The 24,956-nt window shown below is 37.5% G+C and overlaps 1 long non-coding RNA gene across 1 annotated transcript; it reads right to left on the bottom strand.

The window, feature by feature from the left end:
• Positions 1-8,776: 8,776 nt before the first annotated feature.
• Positions 8,777-24,349, bottom strand: LOC310721413. The gene is made up of 3 exons (XR_014532034.1): positions 24,265-24,349; positions 23,878-23,981; positions 8,777-8,898 (listed from the first exon to the last, which is right to left on the bottom strand). It is a non-coding gene; the product is annotated as an uncharacterized lncRNA (long non-coding RNA).
• Positions 24,350-24,956: the final 607 nt, after the last annotated feature.

The raw sequence follows: 24,956 nt of genomic DNA on the forward strand, positions 1-24,956 counted from the left end.
CAGGATCTTATTGGATGTAGAGTACTAGAAACCCTGTCCACTGCTCCTCCTCCACAAAAAATGTTCAGAGAGCAATCATGGGGCAGCATGATTAATGCCCCAGTGGGGCTCTATTCATTATAAAGTGGCATCCATTTTTTGCCAATTTGACCAAATAGCCATTTTCTTTTTATTAGTGTTACAGCTCATAATCCTTTGGGAACATTTAAAAAAAATCTCATGGGGGACTCATGCTTTTAAATATATTATCTTAATTAAACTAAATTAAGCCATTCTCAGCAAGCATGCATCATATTCAGATCATCATTAATTGGTCACACAGAGGTTTGTCTGCACTCGTCCCTTATAAAATTCCTTTTAACATTGTTAACTTGTTCGAACATCTCTTCATTTCCATTCATCCATGCACTCTGAGCGTATTTGTCTTTTCTCAGCTTTGGAATGAAATTTATTTTAGATGACCTGAGAGAAAGAGAGAGAGAGCAAGATAGCAGGAGTGCTGTGGAAATAATGAGTATTTCCTCTCATCCTGCTGTCTAATAGGCTTCAGCTATAAAGGAAGTCATAAGCCTGACAGCAGGAGGGATGGAGAGATGGAGGGAATATGAGGAACAGGTGAGGAACAGAATGACAGAAAGTGTGTTGAGGAGAGTAAGAGAGGAGAGAGGTTGGTGCCGGGGTCCAGTGAAGCTTCTTTGAGTTTCTGATAATTTGACACATACAAACGCCAGAACATGCTTCGGAGTTTGAGGAGTTGTATATTTGGTTGCTAATGCTAATAAGGAACGGGAAAGGTAGCAGTAGACTCTCACTATATTAGGTGATGTTTCCAGGATTCCAAATCAGCAGTAGCTATGTTGAAGGGTAAAGCTAATTCAATTTGTGTTATCTATTTAAATATTTAGTTATATACTGCATCACTACACTCAAATCTAGTAAGCTAGAAATTAGTTAGCTAGCATTATTTGAACTGTGCTATGGCTAATTTGATAGCAATCATTAGCCAACTAAAGCTAAAGTTAGCTGTCTAAGAGATTTCAGTTACTGTTTACTTAGGAGGTGCAGCTTACAGAAGAGTTTGTGTAGCACATTGTATCAGAGATTGTTGTGTATGAGGCTGTATAGCCACAGACCACTCAGCATTCATGCTGACTTCTATCCAGCATCAAAGTATGCCAATAATTGGCACAATGCCATGGAGCAATTGAAGAAGAACCAGGATGCCTTATGGGAAAAATACAACCTGGTGTAGGCAGTATGATTCCCTGGCAATGTTTTTGCTAGGATAACCTGAGTCATGGAATTAATGTATGTAAAAGTTTCCTTGACACGCACTTAGACATTCCTTCAGACCAAGTTCATGGCAATGGTATTCCCTAATGGCAATGGTGTTTTTCAGCAGGATGTCCAGCACCTTTTTTCTAAGCAGGTCAGGAAGCTTAGTGCAGATGTTACACTAAGCCGACCACACCACCCTTAAAGGGCTAGCCTTTACTGCTACATTTTGTTCTCAAATCAGGCAGTGAAGTTTCCTGTCAGGAAATTAAAGTTCTGGTAAAAAGAGACATTTCTGAGCATCCTGGAACACGGAACCGATTCTGTACAAACAGATTTAGTTTGGAAGGAACCAGTAAACCAGTGGCAGGCCGTTAATTTTACATCTTAGTCTTTGTAGGTGGTGCCCTACCTAAGTCGCTCTGCCTCTTAATACTATTATGATATGCACGGCTATAGAAACCATCAATATTTATACAGAAATTCAGTATAATGGAATGCTGCATCATAGACAGGTATCTCATACATTGAAAATGAATGCTATAAATAAAGCAAGACACTCAATGAACACTCTAGCAGAAGCATCAATATTCACAAAATGGTTTCTGGTTTCTGCCATTGTGGAATGAAAAAAATAGCTATTAAATCCACAAAAAATATATTTGAGCTTTTGAAAATGTATGTAAGCTTGCAGTTTACTACAGATGCGGTTTGCAAGCTCTGACTAGTGTATGTTTTGACCATCCAATCAAAAAATGTGAAAATGCCAATGTAATTTGACACTTACTAGGGGGAGTAAGGAAGTCAATGACTGGTTAAAGCAACAGCTTAATACAACATAGAGTTTATGCTAAAAAAGTCAGCAGTGCTGCCTCTGCTGGCCTTACAGCAGATTCCTTTGACATGTCTCTTTGAGCACATGATGTGATGGCTGAAATCGGATTGGATAGAAAGTCTAACGTATACAGACATTCGGGTGTGTGCTCAAGAGAAACAATATGAAATTAAAAGAATAGACTGTTAGGAATTATTTAATACGTATACATAAACAAAAATGTATTAAAAAAGAAGTAAATGATTCTGCTTTCTAACTGAATTTAACACAGCAGAGAAAACCTTACTAACCCTGACAGCAGTAAACCTATTTTGAAGCAATAATTAAAAGTTTATATACCTATAATTTCCCTGTTAACCCATCAAAATGGCACAAGGGCAACATCAGGGTGTCTCAGTACACTTCTCTTACACAACCTTATACAAAAAAAGTTTTGAGTTTAGGTAAAAAAAAAAATATGTTTATCCATCAAAGTTCCATATGAACTCTGTTTATTAATTTAAAACCCCGAAATTGCAATACTGAAAGCAGAAAAGAACAAATGGTGTGTCTGCTTTACAGAAAGAGAGAGAGAGAGAGTTACATTTTGTGTGTGTGTGTGTGTGTGTGTGTGTGTGTGTGTGTGTGTGTGTGTGTGTGTGTGTTAAAGCTTTTTGCCAACACACACTGATTTGTGATATCTTATATGTTTATAATTCTGGGGAATGCAAAAACAGACTGAAAATGCACTTTATTTTACAGTACAGACACAAATGCTAAAGGGCTAAAGGGCAACTGATGGTTTGGAGGTTGGGTTATATTTTGTTACTTTTTTTACTTGTGATACTCTGCATTTAGGGTTTTTTTTCCCAGCAGATAATCCCAGAATTACTTTCAATCCTTATGTGACTTATTATGAAAGATGGTCAAACCTGACATACAGTAAAAGTCTCCCAAACCCACCCTGGGTAGCTAAGCTAGTGAATAAGGTTTACATATCTAATTTACTCAGCAAATCCCAACTACGTGCACTGAAAAAAGTTAGCTAAATTTGCTTTAACATAAATGATTCAAAAGCAGGTTACTTTTCAAGCAACAACATTTGAAAGTTACTTATATTCATTATCATTGTTGTGCTAGTTACTAAAAAATAGTAACTAGTTACAGTTACTAGTTACTTCATTCAAAAAGTACCTGAATATATCACAAGGATTTCTGAACTAAATAACAAAACACGCTGAAAAATATATTCAGAATCAAAAACTAAAGTGGCTTCTGCTGTTGTGTTGAGCTCTTAAAAATGTTCCTTTCACAGATGAAGTATGAAAACTATCAACAATGTAGAACAGAACACCGGGTTAGCTTCTAGCTTCGTCGAGGCATGGAGTTCCTGGAGGAGCTTTGACAGTTTGGAGTTGCTGTTTATCACAGTAGATACGAGCTTCGAACCAGAAAGACACAGCTTACATTTGACTGAAATGTTTTTGTCTTTATGCTCAACTAAAGTGAAATAATGAGCATATTTCCACTTTGAGAAACTCGTCATGCTCTCGCCTCGACTCGCCATTACTGCTGCACAGACCTGAATAAACGGAGACACGCCCACAGTCCGTCTTCTTCGTGTTTACAGTGGTTCATCCACCAATCCTACAGTGCGTCTCTGCTGTAAACAGGTTAGACTGTAGTCTACACTTCAGCCGAAATTCATTCATTTCAAAAAGTAACGGGTAACGCACCATACGGTAACGGTAACGAAGTTACTTTATTTAAAAAGTAAAGTTACAGTATTAGTTACTGTCAAAAGTAACTGTGTTACAGTAACGTGTTACTGCCCAACACTATTCATTATATTCTTACTTGCATGAAATATTACTACTGCATAAAATTATGTTCTGATGAGAAATTTAGGATGTTGGTGTAAGTTTAAATAAAGCTTGAATCTGCCTGAGTACAAATTCAAAATTCTGTGGAAAACAGCTAAAAACCTGAAGAATTACAGCCCTGTGTGCTGAACTGGCAAAGCTTATTCACACCAACAGTCAGTGGATTTGGTTTGGAACTTGGAACTCGTTTCGGGATCAATTTGTCATGCCTCTTGCTATATTTAAAAGCCACTTCAGAAAGTCAAAATGTGTCAAGGACAGGGCAGGAAAAGCAGGCAGTTGGTTTGAGCCCCAACTTTTGAAAATGTCTAATCGATTTAGAAAATAGTGCACAACGTCTTTTGCAACCTGGGATGTACAGCGAACATAATAATATTGTATCAGCAAAATAATTGTGTGTTGGGTTTTGTTTTGTCTTAACAAAAAGTCTTAACCTATAACAATGTTTAAAGGTCAATAAAATATTTTTGATGTACAACTTCATATCAGGACTTTTTTTTTAAAGTTCCCCTTTAAATTCTTGCAATTTTCAAATATGGAGCGATCAAACCTCCAAGAAGGGTAACCGAGGAATCACAAGAGGTATAAGTGGCAAAGATAATCCACTAACATAATAATTACAAATGTGGGCATGCAGTAATGTAATGCATGTTGGCAATCAAGCCGCTTGAGTAGATGTTTGGAACATGTAATTTTAATTATTTAGTTAGCTTTCCTGATAGGATTCACAGTGTTTGCACAAATTGTCTTGACAGCTTGAAGTATAAAAGCCAACGGTGCTCAGATGATAATGGTGTTTTAGGTAATTAGGTTCATTTGAGCTAGCATTACATCTAGCATGCAGAATATAACAGTAACACCTTTAGACTAGCCTTTTTTTTTAAGGAAAAACTGTGCCATTAAACATTGCTTCTTCATTTCATTTTATTCAATTGTTCTTGCTGTGAAATATTGCTAAACACAATATATGGACAAATGTATTGGGACACCTGATTTTTCCAGACATATGCAGTTCTTAAGACCTTGTTCCAGTATGTAAATTCCTCTGTGCACAAATGGCTCCATGAAGATATGCTTTGCATGGGTTGGAGTGACTTGGAAAATGATCTTGAATGACCTGCTATAGATTTCTGGCCTAAGTTTGAGGTGAATGAGCACAAATCTCCACAAGCACACTAGAAAATCTATTGGTCAAATCTACTTTTGTTCATATATTGTATGACATTTTCTTAACTTTCTGATAAGCTATTTCTGATTGCTTATTTCTGAACATAATTATCAATTTAAGTAAATAGTAAATAATGTGTGACTTAGGCAAAATTATCATATAATACAATAGGGCAGTTTCAAAATCTAAATAAATAATAATTAGAATTTGACACATATTCAGGATACTTTTATTTTTTTTATCAGAGACACGAAGTAGCTTCACTGGACCCCGTGTCTACCTCTCTCATCTTTCAACACACTTTGTCACACTGTCCCTCATTAATTTTTCAGTCTGGTTACAGTCTCTTGTTCTCAGTCTTATACAAGTTGTTCTGTTAAAATCAAACATTTTAAATTTGGACTCATCTGTCCACAAAGCTTTCTTCCTGTCATTCCCTGTCCAGTTCCTGTGTGTTTTCTTGTATGGCTTTCACCTAGATTGTTGCATATAAACAGAATGAACAATGGGCATGTCTCATAAAAAAGACTGGGTGTTTCCAAACTTTAGACAGGCACATAATATCTAGACATAGTTGGTCTTCACAAGTAGATGATTGGTAAAAAAAAATAAAAATAAATGATGTGCGAAATAGGGAGAATTAATTTCCAATACAATAGGACGCGTTCAAGATTTAAATGTGTACAAATATACAGAAATATATTTGGACAATATATTTGTTCCAAAACAGTGAAACTTATGTAACATAACATTATCAGATTGTCCATCCATTTGAAGGTATTTTTACAACAATCGAACATTCATAAAATATTAGGATTTATGCGGCTCTTCTTGTAATATGTTGTTTTTTTGTAAAGAATCATTGTTGTACTTTTCCAACAAAGGTGCCCTTCAAATTGATTTACCCAGAGACTACAAAACGTCTGATACATTTTGTGCTTGTTTCTGGCCACACTCTTCAGTATCTCAAAAGCAGCAATCTGATTGTCTATTTTTCCTTCTGTGCATCTTTTTATGCCTTTTTTTAAATTTGTGAAGATCACAGTATTCTGTAAATTTTTCCCATTAGCTCAAGTTTTGAGGCACTACTAAGTCACTGTCAAGCCACCAAAAAGAGCCCCCTAGGGTGCCCTTACAGTGGAGGAACTTGCACTAATTGTTTCTCATTAAAATGAAATGCCCTCAAAACAATGTTAAAGTGAAATGTTAGTTGAATATGCCATAAATTCAAGATTTTCTTTTACTTTTTTTCCTTACATTTTGTAGTATTTTTGCCTGATCCTATAATTATTAGTTGATAAGATGCACAGTATAAGAAGTAGTTTCACCTTCAATTATAAATTGTACATTACTGTGTATGTGGCAAATGTTGAATCTATATTTATTATTCACACAAATGGTTGTGGCATGGAACCCCTTGCTGGGAATTTTCACATTTTCTCCATTAAGCACTAAAGCCATCATCATATCAGGGGGCACCGGATTTAATTGTAAGCCAATACATGTGGTAAAAAGATGTGGTTAGTTTGAGGTTTGAAATTAGCCTGGGTATTGTTCTGTCATTTTCCTTCTCAGCTCTCCGTCTCTGTAGGTGTCAAAATGATGACAATGCGGGTAATCGCTCTAAAACCAAATCAACAGGTGCCAGAGATGTTTCACTCCACCCACTTTGATATTAATCACCCGTTTTGTCTGATGGGTTTTTAATAACGGTTGGTTTTATTGAGCTAAGATTCCTACTGGCTTTGCTCCAAACTGTATGAGTCAATCGCTGTAGCCAAGTCACTGGAGAGTCATTAAATGCTTTTAGTACAGGCACAATGGTCTCTCGTGTGTGTGTGTGTGTGTGTGTGTGTGTGTGTGTGTGTGCAGCATCTGCAAAGTGTATTCAACAGCTGCATAAGGGCGAGACAAATGCTCTTCCCACAGTGGCCATATTGCCTTTGTGAAGACCGGGTCAAAAGTGCAAGACTCAAGGTTTACAAACAATCTGTCCTCTCACAACTCATACACACATTTGCATGCACACAGGTTTTAACTGTAAGCCATATGGCCAGAGCTTTAATGAGGAACACCCAGGTATGAAGAATTAATATGGATCTCCTGCTTGCACAAAGGAACAGACAGAATAAAATCACCACCATGAAGTCTGAAGAGATGCTACCATTTTTACCCAGTCAATTCCAGGGTCATATTGCCACATATTTGCTCTGTTACAGATAAGCAAACATGCCTAAACTGACATTCACATACACAGGAATGTTCTCAAAACCTCTGTTCATCTCCGTTTCTCAATGAATGAAAAATCAGCAACAATCTTTAGAGTCCTCCTTTCCAGCTCTCTAGCTTCTCAGTAGGCTGAGCGAAGAAGTGGATGAATGATTTCTACAGGAGTCTTGCAAATTGCTGTTACCTAAAAATGCTCTCACCAAGGACATTTCCCTCTTGTAGTTTATGACTCTGCAATTATTTAACATGGCATTCTCCATCCATTCATTCTCTGCATCTATTCATTTGAATGTATTATTACAACAATGTGACCTCGACAATATCATTGGATTCATGGGGGATTCGTGGGTCATGTACCTTTTTGTAATACGTTGTTCTACATTTTGTAGAATGCATTGTTGTTCTTTTACAACAAAAGCGCCCTTGAAATGGAGGTCTTTTATGATTTGCTCAGAGACTACACAAAAACATTTGTGCTTTTTTCTGGCTACAAAAATCTCAAAAAATGCAATCTGATTGGCTATTTGTGCCTATATGAACTGTTTTTTATGCCCTTTTTTTTAAAAGTTGAAATACAGTAAGTGTGTGAAGATCATAGCATACTGGCATTTTGTGAAGGTTTTCACACATTTTCACCATTGCCTCCTTCTCTCTAGAGACTCCAAAGTCTTGAGACACTACTAAGTCACTGTCAAGCCATCAAAGTTGCCCCCTAGGGTGCCCTTACAGCGGAGAAAACATAATGAAGTGCACTAATGGCTGCTGTTCAAAAGTGGGGGTGATGATTAAATGCCCTCTGGAGTGCTACGGAGTGCAGGAAACTGTAATAAGATGCCCTCTAAGGTATCTTAGCATGTGAACATGTCTATAGTCAAATATATCTTGTATTTTGTATCAAAATACTGCAATGAACCTCATATGGGGCTAATTCTCTTAGTGAAGAAATAAGTAATAAGATACTTTGGCTTCAAAGGTCATGAGTTCTCCCGGGCTCCTGATCATGGCCCCAACCCCATAGCTGCTCCGCTGTATCAATTCAAAACAATGGATATTGTCTCAATGTCTCAAGCAGCTTTACACAGATAAAGTGTTAAATAAGAATAACTAAGATTGTTCTTTAAAAGTGTAAGTTTGTCTCTAATGGGAAAACCAGTGGAGAATGTGGCAAGGATAAGCTCCTTGAGATGACATAAGGCAGAAACATTGAGAGAAACCAGACTTGAGAGGAAACGCATCCTCATCTGGGTGGCACAGAATGTCCATTTATTACAGATAAACTATTTTGAAGTGTGCAGTGATGGAGATCAAATGCAAACTGAGTCAGTGTAGCAGACTGTTGACATTAAGTACAGTCCCAATCCATCCTCAAAGCTCCTGTTGTTACTCCGTAATTTCATGGATCCCCAGGCCGTTGATGTGAAACCACCAGCTGCACAGAGTGGCCTCCAATCGAAGAGAACACTATCTAGAAGCAGGCCAGGACGAAGTGGGAAGATCTGAGGAGGGGAGAGGGGCAGGAAGAGTGGTCACTGGAACCTCAGGAGCATCTTTACCACGAGAGAGAGAGAGAGAGAGAGAGAGAGAGAGAGAGAGAGAGAGAGAGAGAGAGAAACAGGAAGAGGAGAGGGATGACAGGAAGAGAAGGATATGGATTTTTAAGCATCCTTATTGTTTTATAAAAGTTATTCGAGGTACCAATAAATAGCCTGCACCATTTATTCTAAGCAGGCATGGGGAAACAAAATGGTACAGACGTTAACTTAGATATTGCGGCGTAAGACTGTTTTTTTTTATAATCAATGCGAGATTTGATGATGAGTCAGTGTAAACTGATTAAAACAGGGGGGTCATATTTTCTAGATCTAGTAAGGACTCATGCTGCTGCATTCTGAACAAACTGAAGCTTATATTTATGCATTTACTTGAACACCTAGACAGTAAAGCGTACAGTAGTCTTAAAGATATACCAAAAGCATGAACTAGTTTTTGTGCATCCTGTAACGACATCATATTTCAAATTTTAGCAATATTTCTAAGGTGAAAGAAGGCAATCCTGGTAATGTTATGATGAGATAAATGTAAGTCACTTTGGATAAGGGCATCTGCCAAATGCCATAAATATAAATGTAAATGTAAATGATTTAAGTCTTGACATTCTACAAGACGGCTGAAATAAGAAAAGATTGGGAAAGACATTGAATAACTGATCTTGTAATTGGAAGCTACTAATTTGGTTAAGGAAATACTAGTAACCAGCAAAGTCACATGGATAAAAATAAATTAATTAATAAATTAAATAAATAAATAAATGTATAAAAAAATTAAGATATTGAAATCAATGAAAGAATTAAAAAATGTAAGGTCTGACCTAAAACCTAACAGGATTTAATATAACTATAACCTACACATAATAAAAAACATCGGACATACCATTAAGAAAAAGTCCATATAGAATCCTACATAATGTCTGAAAGAAAGCTAAAAGGAAGACTTGGTTATAAAATCATAATAAATGGCAACACAAGTCCAATGACAGGCGATGACCATTCCTAGATATGTGAACCTGTGAGGACCAATAAAGAGAAAAGTTCGATTCTTCAAAAGTTTAATTCTGTATAGTGCAGTTTTAATACTCTCTGGAAAAAAGAGCAAATGGATTGATAGTGATAAATCCAGCTCTTTATAATGTAATATAAACAGTAGTATTGGTCTCAGGTAGCTGGCTAACATGCCTCAAGGAGGCTTAAAGAGTGAAGCTTCAGATCGATCGATAGCTTAATAAGAGCAAAAAAAATGCTGCCTGGTTTCATTTCATTCCCCTTTAGGTTATATATTTTTTTATATTAATCCAAAACACGCATTATGACGATGGATTTCTGACAGCTAATGTATTGTGTGGGGGGAGTAGTCTATGGTGGCTTTTTGCTTTCACGTCAAAACAAGTCAGGAGGATATTATTGTCATCTCATACATATACATGTACAGGGAGTGATGAAATATTGTTCCTCCAGGACCACATAATGGACGAGGCTACATACACGGGTATATATGTAGGAGAAACACACACAAAAAAAGTGGGGCAGCGCAGAAAAAAATAACAATGCCTGATACACAAGGCGCAATAAATACATAGAAAATAAGGGCATCATTAGATTGGAAATAAGTGGCATTTAGGATAGAAATAGATCAAATTATTGTTGTATTTTTTCCTGACAGGTGCACCACAGAAAATGTCTCCTGAAACCCAAAATATATATTCTGTATATGATTCTATTGTTTTTAAACTAGGATTAATGTACTGAGCTTTTTTTTTTTTACATAAGCTGAAATGGCACGATATCGGTCTAGTGCAGTTTATTTCTTCTCTTGTTTGGTTTAGCTGCAGTAGTTTAGTGCTGTTCTCGTGGTCTGTAATTAGCACCCACTGCTAAATGCATGGGAAATAGGCCACTAGTGTGTATCTCTGTTTATTTACTAGCTTCTTTGGCACACAGGGCTACAGTGCGGCTAATATAAAATAATAAAACGTATGTAATATAATATAACTTGGCATCTATATACAATATACTACTTAATTACAGACTGTTGATTAATAAAGTGTTAATTTTCTTTACATAATTGAAAGCTATGATAGGATTTCTGGCTATAAATCCCATAATAGGTCTAATGCACTTGTTCTTTCATTCTTAGAGATTTGTATGGGTGATGAAGTTAATAATAAGAGAGGGGCTTTTACTTGTCACATATACATTACAGCACAGGGGCATTCTTTTTTTATTTTATATCCCAGCTGGGGTCAGAAAACAGGATCAGCCATGATACAACACCCCCAGAGCAGAGAGGATTGAGGGCTTTGGTCAAGAACCAAACCCATGGCCTTAAAAATTGAGCTACCACTACCCCAGGAATGAAAAAATGACAAAAAGAAAAGTAAATAGTTAACAAAGAAAAAAATCTGTATTTTGGATGATAAACTGGAGTATAGTTTTAACCCAGCCATTATGGATGCACAAGCCAGTGCACTCTTAGTGACGGTCCCAAGCCCGGGTAAATGGGGAGGGTTGCGTTAGGAAGGGCATCCAGCGTAAAACATGTGCCAAATCAAATATGCGGATCACAAATGAGAATTTCATACCAGATCGGTCGAGGCCCGGGTTAACAACGACCGCCACAGGTATCGTTAGCCGACAGGGTACCGGTGGAAATTGGGCTACTGTTGGCCAAAGGAGGAGAAGGAGAGGAGGAAGACGTCTACAGAGACAGCAGGGAAAGCTGAAGTGTAGAAGAGTAGAGGTTAGGGTTGGTACTTTAAATGTTGGTACTATGACGGGTAAAGGGAGAGAGGTAGCTGATATGATGGAGAGGAGAAAGGTAGATATGTTGTGTGTTCAGAAGACCAAGTGGAAAGGGAGTAAGGCCAGGAACATTTGAGTTGGGTTTAAACTGTTTTATCAATGTGTGGATGGAAAGAGAAATGGTGTAGGGGTGATTCTGAAGGAAGAGTACAGTAAGAGTGTAGTGGAGGTGAAGAGAGTTTTTGATAGGGTGATGATCGTGAAGGTGGAAGTTGAAGGGATGATGATAAATGTCATCAGTGCCTGTGCTCTACAAGTTGGCTGTGAGATGGAGGAGAAGGAAAGATTCTGGAGTGAATTAGATGAAGTGGTAGATGGTGTACCTAGGAAAGAACGATTGGTGATTGGGGCAGACTTTAATGGACATGTAGGTGAAGGGAACAGAGGTGATGAGGAGGTGATGGGTAGGTATGGTTTTAAGGAGAGGAATGTGGAGAGGCAGATGGTGGTAGATTTTGCTAAAAGGATGGAAATGGCAGTGGTGAACACTTATTTTAAGAAGAAGGAGGATCATACGGTGACGTATAAGAGTGGGGGAAGGTGCACACAGGTGGACTATGTGCTATGCAGGAGATGCAACCTGAAGGAGATTGGAGACTGTAAGGTGTTGGCAGGGGACAGTGTAGCTAGACAGCATCGGATGGTGGTCTGTAGGATGGTTTTGGAGGTGAAGAAGAAGAGGATGAGAGTGAGGACTGAAAGAAGAATAAGATGTTGGAAACTGAAGGAGGAAGAGTGTAGTGTGAGGTTCAGGGAAGAGGTCAGACAGGGGCTGGATGGTGGTGAAAAGGTGCTGGATGATTGGGCAACTACTGCAGGAGTGATGAGGGAGGCAGCTAGAAAAGTACTTGGTGTGACATCTGGAAATAGAAAGCAAGACAAGGAGATGTGGTGGTGGAATGAGGAAGTGCAGGAGAGCATAAGGAGAAAGAGGTTGGCAAAACAGAAGTGGGATAGACTGAGTGATGAGAAAAGTAGGCAGGAGTACAAGGAGATGCGGCAGCAGGTAAAAAGGGATGTGGCGAAAGCCAAGGAAAAGGCATATGAGGAGCTGTATGAGAGGTTGGACACTAAGGAAGGAGAAAAGGATTTATACCGATTGGCCAGGCAGAGGGACCGAGCTGGGAAGGATGTGCTGCAAGTTAGAGCAATAAAGGATGGAGATGGAAATGTGTTGACTAGTGAGGAGAGTGTGTTGAGAAGGTGGAGGGAGTATTTTGAGCAGCTGATGAATGAGGAAAATCAGAGAGAGAGAGGGTTGGATGATGTGGAGATGGTGAAGCAGGAAGTGGATAGGATTAGTAAGGAGAAAGTGAGAGCAGCGATTAAGAGGATGAAGAATGGAAAGTCGGTTGGAACAGATGACATACCGGTAGAAGCGTGGAGATGTTTAGGAGAGATGGCAGTGGAGTTTTTAACCAGATTGTTTAACAGGATTTTGGAAGGTGAGAAGATGCCTGAGAAATGGAGAAGGAGTGTGCTGGTACCGATCTTTAAACATAAGGGTGATGTGCAGACCTGCAGTAACTGCAGGGGAATTAAGTTGATCAGTCACACTATGTAGTTATGGGAAAGAGTAGTGGAAGCCAGGCTGAGAGAAGAGGTGACCATCTGTGAGCAACAGTATGGTTTCATGCCGAGGAAGAGCACCACAGACGCATTATTTGCTTTGAGGATGTTGATGGAGAAGTATAGAGAAGGACAGAAGGAATTGCATTGTGTATTTGTGGATTTAGAGAAAGCGTAGGACAGAGTGCCAAGAGAGGAGTTGTGGTATTGTATGAGGAAGTCAGGTGTGTCAGAGAAGTATGTGAGGGTGGTGTAGGACATGTATGAGGACAGTGTGACGGCAGTGAAGTGTGCAGTAGGAAAGACAGACTGGTTCAGGGTGAAGGTTGGACTGCATCAAGGATCGGCCCTGAGCCCTTTCCTGTTTGCAGTGGTGATGGACAGGTTGACGGACGAGGTCAGACAGAAGTCTCCCTGGACTATGATGTTTGCAGATGATATTGTGGTTTGTGGTGAGAGTAGGGAGCGGGTTGAGAAGAGCCTGGAGAGGTGGAGATATGCGCTGGAGAGAAGGGGAATGAAAGTCAGTAAGAGTAAGACAGAGTACATGTGTGTGAATGAGAGGTAGGGCAGTGGAGTGATGCGGTTGCAGGGAAAAGAGGTGGAGAAGGTGGAGGAGTTCAGGTACCTGGGGTCAACAGTGCAAAGTAATGGAGAGTGTTTTTAGGGAAGTAAAGAAAAGAGTGCAGGCAGGGTGGAGTGGGTGGAGAAGAGTAACAGGAGTGATTTGTGATAGTAGGGTATCTGCAAGAATGAAAGGGAGAGTTTATAGGACTGTGGTGAGACCTGTTGTATGGATTAGAGACAGTGGCATTGAGTAAAAGACAGGAGGTGGAGCTGGAGGTAGCAGAGCTGAAGATGTTGAGGTTTTCGTTGGGAGTGACGAGGATGGACAAGATTAGAAATGAGTTTATTAGAGGGACAGAGCATGTAGGATGTTTTGGTGACAAGGTGAGGGAGGCGAGATTGAGATGGTTTGGACATGTGCAGAGGAGGGACATGAATTATATTGGTAGAAGAATGCTGAGGATGGAGCCACCAGGTAGGAGGAAAAGAGGAAGACCAAGGAGGAGGTTCATGGATGTGGTGAGGGAAGACATGCAGGTAGTTGGTGTGAAAGAGGCAGATGTAGAGGACAGTGGGTATGGAGACGGATGATCCGCTGTGGCGCCCCCTAATGGGAGCAGCCGAAAGAAGAAGAAGAAGAAGAAGAAGAAGAAGAAGAAGAAACTGGAGTATAGTTTTCTGAAAGGTGTATTAACTTGTTGGAAGGAATCTCCATTGTAAAGACTTGGTAACGGCCAGTTTTGAAGGTGAAGCATGTGAAGGACTGCATTGTTTGTTTCTTTACCTCTTTTTTTCTGTCAAGTGAAAGAAACAAATAGAGGATGTTCAAACTGTTTCGAGCTGTTAGGAGATTGTAATGTACTATAATAATACATGCAGCAATAAAAGGATAATTGATCTCATTTATTATTATATTTAAAAAAGCAAGCATTGCCAATAAGAAGAATTAAAGACTCAGTGGTATGGCAGTGTTGAAAAGTCATTCTAGGATGAGGTGCTGGTTGTTCAGATTTTTTATGTGCACATGGAGCAGTGTGTTTATTTCTCCTACAGCATATCCAGCCCAGGCAGACACACAGACAGATTAAGACAGACAGACAGACATTTTCTCTCTGTCTAAATTGGTGTTTTCCTCCCCAAACACCCTGACAGCCTGAAGGGAGGCGGACCGTTAGGTCCAAGGTTGTCATGGTAACAAGTGATGTAGGTTTGGCGAGAGGCGCAGTAGAGCCACGCATGCCTGTAGGCCGCCACTCGAGTTAGGTGTTTTTTTTATTTATTTATATATATATATATATATATATATATATATATATATATATATATATATAATTTTTATTTTTTTGTATTTCCCTCCTGCTCTGAGGGTGTAATTAAGATTCCAATGTTGAACATGTGCTTTCTTTTATGCCTCTATCACAGATGAATTATCAGCTGGAGTGGAAAAGGCGGCGATTACAGGGAACGTGTTTTTATTTTGGCTCGTGCCACCTTGTTTGGTTTTTAAGTAGAATTATTTGATTCTCACATCTTTTTCAGTTTTCAAGAACATTTTTGCATTCTAACTTGCATAGGTCGCTCTAATTAAGCAAAAGTGTAATGGTTATAATGATTGGAAAGAGAGGGACAGACAACTGTTGGTTTTACCTTTTTTTTTATATATATATATAAATTTTTTCTAATCAATAGGTATAACTAAGGGATCTCCAACCTTTTGTACATGACAAACCAGGACAGTGTGGAAGTTGGGTTTAGTGGAGCCATATATACCCTACCCCCAGAGGTAGAAAACCTCTGGTATAACCAATAATCTGGAAGTGTTTAAATGTAATACTTTGAATGTAATTCTGCCTCATTTGCAAGCTGTGTTTTTGGCCAATAAATTGATGTGAAGTCTTATCAGTGTAATAAACCAGGTTTACACAGGTGTTTGACTGATCAATTTTAAAACTAGAGTTTTTGTGTATTCCCTAATTTGTTGGATGTTTGTATGCACCCTGTTGATTTTTTTTAATTCAGTAAAGTGCAACTGAAAAAAACACCAAACAAAAAAATAAAAAAAACAATATATAAGCCAGGTTAAAAGTGATGTAAACATTTTATCCAAGGTGCAACAGTGGATGTCATTTTCATACATAAACATTTGAAAGATCTAAAGAAATAACCCACAGATTTGACCCTTTTTGCACACTAAATTGTCACGCTGGAACCTGGGGGTGTCAGTTTTGACATTGGGAATTGCCAGGCAGAGTCAAGTCAAGTCAAGTCAAGTTTATTTGTATAGCGCTTTTCACAACAGACATTGTCTCAATGCAGCTTTACAGAAAACAACAGTGAAGGTGAATGGTGTGCGTTTGTCCCTGATGAGCAAGCCGTGGCGACAGTGGCAAGGAAAAACTCCCTTAGATGATATGAGGAAGAAACCTTGAGAGGAACCAGACTCAAAGGGGAACCCATCCTCATATGGGTGACATCAAAAGTTTGGTCATAAATCTTTCAACAATACAGAACAATTTGTGATCATCATAGATCCAGCATCAGCTTCTCCATCCCAGGGCCTTTAAACACTCGGCATCTACTTCTCCATGATCATCCATAGGTCCATAATCTTCACGAGGTGGGACGTGACTGGAGCTGGCTGAACCTCAGGATGCCTCGGGATGGGGAGAGAAAGAGAAGCAGTGGAGAGGAATTAGCGTAGCTGCTGTTCATGATATTAACAGCACAAGTTGATAATGTGCATGTGATCAGATGTTCTGGAGCACAAGGTTATGATGTGATGTGTGTGATGTGTGTTATGTGTAGGCTTTGCTAAAAAGATATGGTTTTAATCTGCACTTAAACTGGGAGAGTGTATCTGAACCCCGAACACTGTCAGGAAGACTATTCCAGAGTTTAGGAGCTAAATGTGAAAATGCTCTACCGCCTTTAGTGGACTTTGCTATTCTAGGAACTACTAGAAGCCCAGAGTTTTGAGATCTCAGGGAGCGTGGCGGATTGTAGCGTGTTAAAAGACTGGATAGATACATGGGAGCCAAACCATTTAGTGCTTTATAAGTGAGTAGCAGTAGTTTGTAGTCTATTCGAAACTTAATAGGAAGCCAATGTAGGAACGATAAGATTGGGGTTATATGATCGTATTTTCTTGACCTAGTAAGAACTCTTGCTGCGGCATTCTGAACTAACTGAAGCTTGTTTATTAATGATGCAGGACATCCACCTAGTAATGCATTACAGTAGTCTATTCTAGAGGTCATAAACGCATGGACGAGCTTCTCTGCATCAGATATAGATAACATATTTCTTAGCTTAGAAATATTTCTAAGGTGAAAGAAGGCTGTTTTTGTAACTTGATTGATGTGATTTTTGAAAGATAAGTTGCTGTCTAAAATAACTCCCAGGTCTTTTACCGTTGAACTAGTAGTTACAGAACAACCGTCTAAATGCAGGCTGAGATGCCGGAGCTTCTGTGTACTATTTTTTGGGCCGATGAGCAAAATCTCCGTTTTATCAGAATTTAATAGCAGAAAGTTATGGGTCATCCAATCTCTTATTTCTTCAACACACTCAGTTATGCGAGCTAATTGAGCTGTATCGCCTGGTTTGGATGAAATATATAGCTGGGTATCATCAGCATAACAATGGAAGCTAATTCCATGCCTTCTAATAATATTTCCTAATGGAAGCATGTATATTGTAAAAAGCAGGGGTCCCAAAACTGACCCTTGTGGCACGCCATAATTTACTAGCATTATCCTGGATAGCTCTCCATTTAAATCTACGAAATGGTAACGATTGGACAGGTAGGATTTAAACCAGCTTAATGCCTGTCCCTGAATACCGATGTAATTCTGGAGTCGTGTTCTGTTTAAACGCAGAAGCTTCAGATTCTGTCAATCCAATATTTATTCTAAATAATTGACCACTGCTATATGTTACTATGAAAATAGGAACTAACATTACATTTTCCTTTTTTTTTTTTTTATTCCCTTGAAATTTTAAAGAAAACAACACCTGCCTATATAATGCTTCAATGGATGTCAGTAATGATACAACTTCAGCTCAACCTGGAATTGCGATTAAGATGTGAAGTGGCATTTCTTTTTATTGCCTACATGCGGGTTGTATCCAATCAGAACATTTTGTGTGCTATAATATGATCGAATGAGAGCACTTGAAATTCCTGACGGTTTACCTGGCTAGTGTGTCATTAGCAGGAGAGACAAGCGACCTGAATTTAGAGGAATTTCGCGATCGTGTCCTGAATCGGCATCAGAATAGAATAAAACACTTCATCGGTGTAAAAGATAATGGGCAGCAGTAATGTTTATAACAATCAAATATGATCCTATTGCCTGCATGTGCTACTGCCAAGAACTAAATTGTTTAAACAGGTGGTGTTTTTGTCGCAATATGACTGAACGTTCTTTCAGGTTAATAAAGAAAAAAAGATTTTTTTAAATAAAAAAAATAGATAAAAAAAATTTATAAATATTAAAAATATTAAAATTAATCAGATATAATACAGTTTTTTGTTGTTGTTGTTATTATTATTATTGCTGTTGTAAGTGTTATTTTTTTATTTAGTTGTACTATCAAATTTTTTTATGTTATAATAATAATTATTAGTATTATTTGTTTTTATTAGTATTATATAATTGTGTGTGTGTGTGTGTCCACAGGTTTTCATTTAGTTACTAAGGTGAAGCATAAGATATATTTTTAAATAGAGCCATAGTTTTAATTAGCCACATTAATAATTATGCATGAGAAGGTCATTAAGGATACTATGACAAATGTGTGTGAGATCTTTGTTAACTGTAGACTAGGATGGTTTATTGTGTATTGTGGGTACTTTAAACAGCTGCCTACTGCACAGATGGTTCCTCGTATTCTACTCTATGTTCAGCTCTGGTGTTGCCAGGAGACTGAGGTCACAGGGTTATGGGTCATGCTACTCTACACACGTGCACGTCATCAAGGCGAAGTGACCCAGATGCCCGGTCCTGCTATAACTGGCAGGGTAGACACCACTTGATATGCAGAATTAAACACACACGCACACACACACATACGCACACAGACAATAAGTAAAATATACACACACAGACACAAACCCACAAACACGCACTAATTGTAATAATGAAAGAAAATATATTATTTGTAATGAAACAGTGCCATCTGGTGGCTATAAACTATACCCCTTTAATAGTTCACTTCAAAAATAATGGTTTTAATAATAGTAACTATGATTGACACAATTTCACATATACACATATATACACATATATACACACATCTAAAGCTCAAACCACATTAAGAGACTCAGTTGCAAGTGTGTGTGTTGCACGTTCGTTTATTCATCTGTGTGCACATTTATTTATTGATTGATTGATTTATTTATTTACCAGCTCTAAGCCTCATATAATCAAGCTAAGACTCTGAAGCCCCCACCTGTCCGAAGCAGAGTCTGGCAACTGCAGGCAGAGGGACGAGAGCACAGCTGGAGCAAATGAACAAATGAACATGTGCGGTTGCCAGATGCAGCAGGCTGAAATGAGTTGATTACGAGCTGTGAGACCACAAACACACCTGAACACTCATTTCATCTAAGTACTTATAAACCAACATGAACACAAACTGTCTCTTACACTCTCTCTCACTCTTTCTATCACACACACACACACACACGCACACACACTATTTTGTGTATTATGTCGACAATTAAAATAAGATGAATAAATGTATTAAATGTATTTGATCTTTTTTATTTTGTTAATTGCAACATATTTTAATGTAACCGACAAAATATTTAAAGGCAAAAGATATGTGATTTGTCACTATGTTAAGAGTTAATGTGTAGTGTTTTCATTATTGCAATTTTATGAATTTATCCAAATTGTGCGATGCTTTTTTTGAACTTCCAAATTTTGCTATTTGGTGTTTTTTATTTGTTTGTATGTTTGTTTTAATGGTGCCAGTAGTGGTTAGAGGTGACTTTAAAGTCTGACATTATCAGGAAAAAAACATGTTAAAGGTTCCCTCTGTTTTGTTTTGGCTACTGTGTTTAAGGTGCTTGTGCAATCACAAGAGATTTGCACAACAGCAATTGAAAGTTGGCAGATATCAGCCAAATCTAGTTTCCTTTTGAATTTAAATTTGATTATTAGTCATTTTATTTTATTTTTAAAATGTATGAACATGTACTGAATTGCAAATTGCATAATTTCTTTTTCCAGTTGCATACATTTTTTTTTTAGATACATGATTTTCTTTTTTTTATTTTTTTTTTACATTTGTATTTTTAGGCAATCATAATCATTTCTCCTAGAAACCACACTACTACTGTAATTAAAATGCTTGTATAATTACAATATATTTACCAGCCAGCAACAAAAAGTCGCAGGAAATCAAATCTGGTTTTTATCCAAACATAGTAAAAAAAAGTCTAACATTATATAAACAGGCCAGTTTTAGTATCTTAGCACACGTAAAGTGACAGAAATATTAACACAAACTGAAAATTTTGAGTAGATTTTTTACTTAATTGCCGTTTCTGTACCAGTTTTGTTATGGGGTCAGGTTGCTAGACCAACACAGCCGTGCTTGGGATTGTCCATGATGGAGTACTTTATTCCCATTCCCATAACTGAGCACCTATGGGGGGATAAGGGCTTTGCTCAAAGGCCCAAGAGTGGCAGCCTGGTATGACCAAGACTTGAACCCACAACCCCCGGATTCAAAGGAATTATATGTCATTGTTTTCCAATGTTATTGTTTTAATACCCTACATTACTAAGTATTTTCTTACAATGTTCCTAATAGAAGGAACACACAAAGTGTACTGTAATCGATGATTCATGACATTGTGCACCGACTACTAATAACTAAATCACCAAATTCTGACTGTGACTGTAGCTCTGCATTGGTAGCTTTAATTCAAAATAAAAGGACACTTTTACAATAACAATAACAAATAGAAAAAGTTATACAATGATCAACCAAAACATTAAAACCACTGAAAGGAAGTTCTTTCTCATTATAGTGTGATTTCTCAGAGGATGAGAAGTCAGTTTTTGAAGTTGAAGTGTTGAAAGCAGAAATGGGCAGTCCCAATAATGTAACTTTGACAAGGGACAAACTGTAATGTCTAGATGATTGGGTCAGAGATTTTACAAAAATGGCAGGTCTTATAGGGAGTTCCATGTATGTAATGTTTTGTACCTACAAGTGTGGAGCAGCCTTCTTGTACCGGCAAATCATGATGCGTCGTGGCTATGAGGTAATGACTTTATCAAAGATTTGATGTCTATAAGAACAATTGTTTAGTGTGTTTTTATTCTTTGTTGTTTTTTTAATGTTGTTCATTGTGTTTAATTTTCAAGTCAAGCCAAAGTGAACCATCTGAAGTGTGAAGTAAAGAATTGCCAGAAACCAATCATTAGTGTATCCTTCTTCTCAAAATAATCTGTCAACACTACTGACAAGTGATACATTTTTATTTGAACAACAGGTTGCAACAATGAATCTGGCTATTTGAAGATGAAAGTAACTGGGGAAAAGAATTTGCACAGGGCAATGAGTTCAAAATAATGTTTATTACTTTTCTTTTAAATAGGTTTTCTTTCTTTAGAAATATTTCTGCTGAAAAGTGTTATAATAATGAATATCCATTTTATATATATATATATATATATATATATATATATATATATAATATATATAAATGAATTAATTAATTAAATTAAGGAAACCGTATATTAGAATGTATTTCTCTTCTTCACACAATATTTGGGAAATTCAGATGATCCATATTTTGTTAAAGAAACATTCAAGTGACATGAAATATTCCACAGATTCATCTATTTGCATTGAGTAAATGTCAGGGGAACTAAAATGTATGAACCTTGTTCCATGTTCCAAAACTATTTCAAACCTTGTGAAATCACTGATTTACTGGAAGTATACTGAAGTGTAAATGAGTAAGTAAAGAATATTGAGGTTGTACAACATTATGAAATATGATGAGCAAAAAAAAGGCCAGAGGGAGACAAACACTTTTGCAGCATAAAGAAGCAAAAAATGGCAATATTGAGGCATAGCAGGGCAATAAACACAAACAGCTATGCCAACATCTTGCCACCTTTTCCCTCCCAGTCATAAATCTGTCGAGATGAGAAAAATATTATGAATAGAAATACCTGCATAAATACTATCACTGCTCCTACTCCTACTTCCCTTACTCTCGTATTCCAGCTACTTTTCCTATTCCCACACTTGCTACTACTTGTACTACTACTCTGACTGTTAATATCACTACTGCGCTAACCCTTCTACCCTTAATCTTAATAATGATTATATTATCCTGACTGCCAAGTTTATTTCTAATACTACTCCTACTGCTTCTACTGCTTCCACTACTACAACTACTACAACTCCTACTCCTACTACAACTCCTACTCCAACTACTACTTCTACAACTCGTACAACATCTACTACTACTACAACTTCAAATCCTACTTCTACTACTTCTATTACTACTACAACTCCTACTACTTTTATTATTACTTCTACAACTCCTACTACTACTACAACTCCTTCTACAACTCCTACTCCTACTACTTCTATTACTACTTCTACAACTCCTACTCCTTCTACTTCTATTATTACTTCTACAACTCTACTCCTACTACTTCTATTACTACTACTACAACTCCTACTACAACTCCTACTCCTACTACTACTACAACTCCTACTACTACTACTTCTACAACTCCTACTCCTACTACTTCTATTATTACTTCTACAACTCCTACTACTACAACTCCTACTACAACTCCTACTCCTACTACTTCTATTATTACTTCTACAACTCCTACTACTACTACTACAACTCCTACTACTTCTACAACTCCTACTCCTACTACTTCTATTATTACTTCTACAACTCCTACTCCTACTACAACTCCTACAACTCCTACTACTACTACAACTCCAAATCCTACTACTACTTCTACAACTCCTACTTTTATTACTTCTATTACTACTACTACTACTACTACAACTCCTACTACTTCTACAAGTCCTACTAATTCTATTACTACTACTACAACTCCTACTACTTCTACAACTCCTACTCCTACTAATTCTATTATTACTTCTACAACTCCTACTACTACAACTCCTACTACAACTCCTACTCCTACTACTTCTATTATTACTTCTACAACTCCTACTCCTACTACTACTACAACTCCTACTACAACTCCTACTCTTACTACTACTACTACTACTACAACTCCTACTACAACTCCTACTCTTACTACTACTACTACTACTACTACTACTACAACTCCTACTACAACTCCTACTCTTACTACTACTACTACTACTACTACTACAACTCCTACTACAACTCCTACTCTTACTACTACTACTACTACTACTACTACTACAACTCCTACTACAACTCCTACTCTTACTACTACTACTACTACTACTACTACTACTACAACTCCTACTACAACTCCTACTCTTACTACTACTACTACTACTACTACTACTACAACTCCTACTACAACTCCTACTCTTACTACTACTACTACTACTACTACTACAACTCCTACTACAACTCCTACTCTTACTACTACTACTACTACTACTACTACTACAACTCCTACTACAACTCCTACTCTTACTACTACTACTACTACTACTACTTCTACTCCTACTACTACTACAACTCCTACTATTTCTATTACTACTACTACAACTCCTACTACAACTCCTACTCTTACTACTACTACAACTTCTACTCCTATTACTACTACTACTACTACTACCACAACTTCTACAACGACTATTGCAACTACCACCACTACTGGTACTACAACTCCTATTGCAACTACTACCAACATCATTACTATTGCTACTCCTACTGCAACGTGTGATGTATAAGCAATGTTCTGCTGGAAAACCTTGACCCCTGGCAATGTTACTTTGACATGTACCACCTACCTAAACATTGCTGCAGACCAAGTACTGAACTGTACTGTACTGTGCCTTTTGTGGCAATGCAGTTCTCTAATTGCAGAGCAGTCAGTTTCGGCCTGTCCTGTGACCTACACAATATTAGGCAGACATATACACACATACATATATATATATATATATATATATATATATATATATATATATATATATATATATATATATATATATATATAATTTTATTTTTTTTTTTAATTTTTTTTATAAATAAATGAATAATTAATAAATAAATAAATCTAATGCCAAATGTATTGAAGAAAGAAAGAAAGAAAGAAAGAAAGAAAGAAAGAAAGAAAGAAAGAAAGAAAGAAAGCAAGAAAGAAAGATTGAACATTATAATAGTAGGCTACTTACCTGTTGAATCAGCCCATAAATATTACAATCCTACATTTAAAGTAATATAAGTTGGAGTTGTGTGTTTCTCTTCAGTCATGTCCTGTATGAATAAAGGAGTATTAATAAACTGAGCAGCCGTCCGACCTGGAGTATCTATGAGCATGTGCAGCCCGTTTAGTCACGCCCAGCTGTGTCAAGAAACACACACACACACACACACACACACACACACACACACACACACACACACTCGCACACACAAAAACAAATGAGTCGTGAGCGAGTCAGTGTTCATCAAAGGTGACGGGGAAATTTCAATCTAGTGAGGAGGAAGAGACGCATTGATTAGACACAGATGCTGAAAGGACAGCAAAATTTCAAACCTACCCTTATGGAAAAGTCACATGCATTCCTCCTGAAGTCTAATGTTTGTCTTTGGTTATGTGAGAAACACACAAAACATTGCTTCACAATGTTAAGTAAATTGTTTTATCTTTCTTCACATTCATATGCCCAAAATAACATCTTGGGCATTTAAACGTGAAGAAAAAGAAAACAATTGAAAGAAGCTTTATCTGTAATAAATGGGCATTCTGTGCCACCCAGATGAGGATGGGTTCACCTTGAGTCTGGTTCCTCTCAAGGTTTCTTCCTTATGCCATCTCAGGAAGTTTTTCCTTGCCACAATCGCCACCGGCTCGCTCATCAGG

Source organism: Silurus aristotelis, assembly GCF_946808225.1.
Source record: "Silurus aristotelis genome assembly, chromosome: 27".
NCBI classification, from domain to species: domain Eukaryota; kingdom Metazoa; phylum Chordata; class Actinopteri; order Siluriformes; family Siluridae; genus Silurus; species Silurus aristotelis.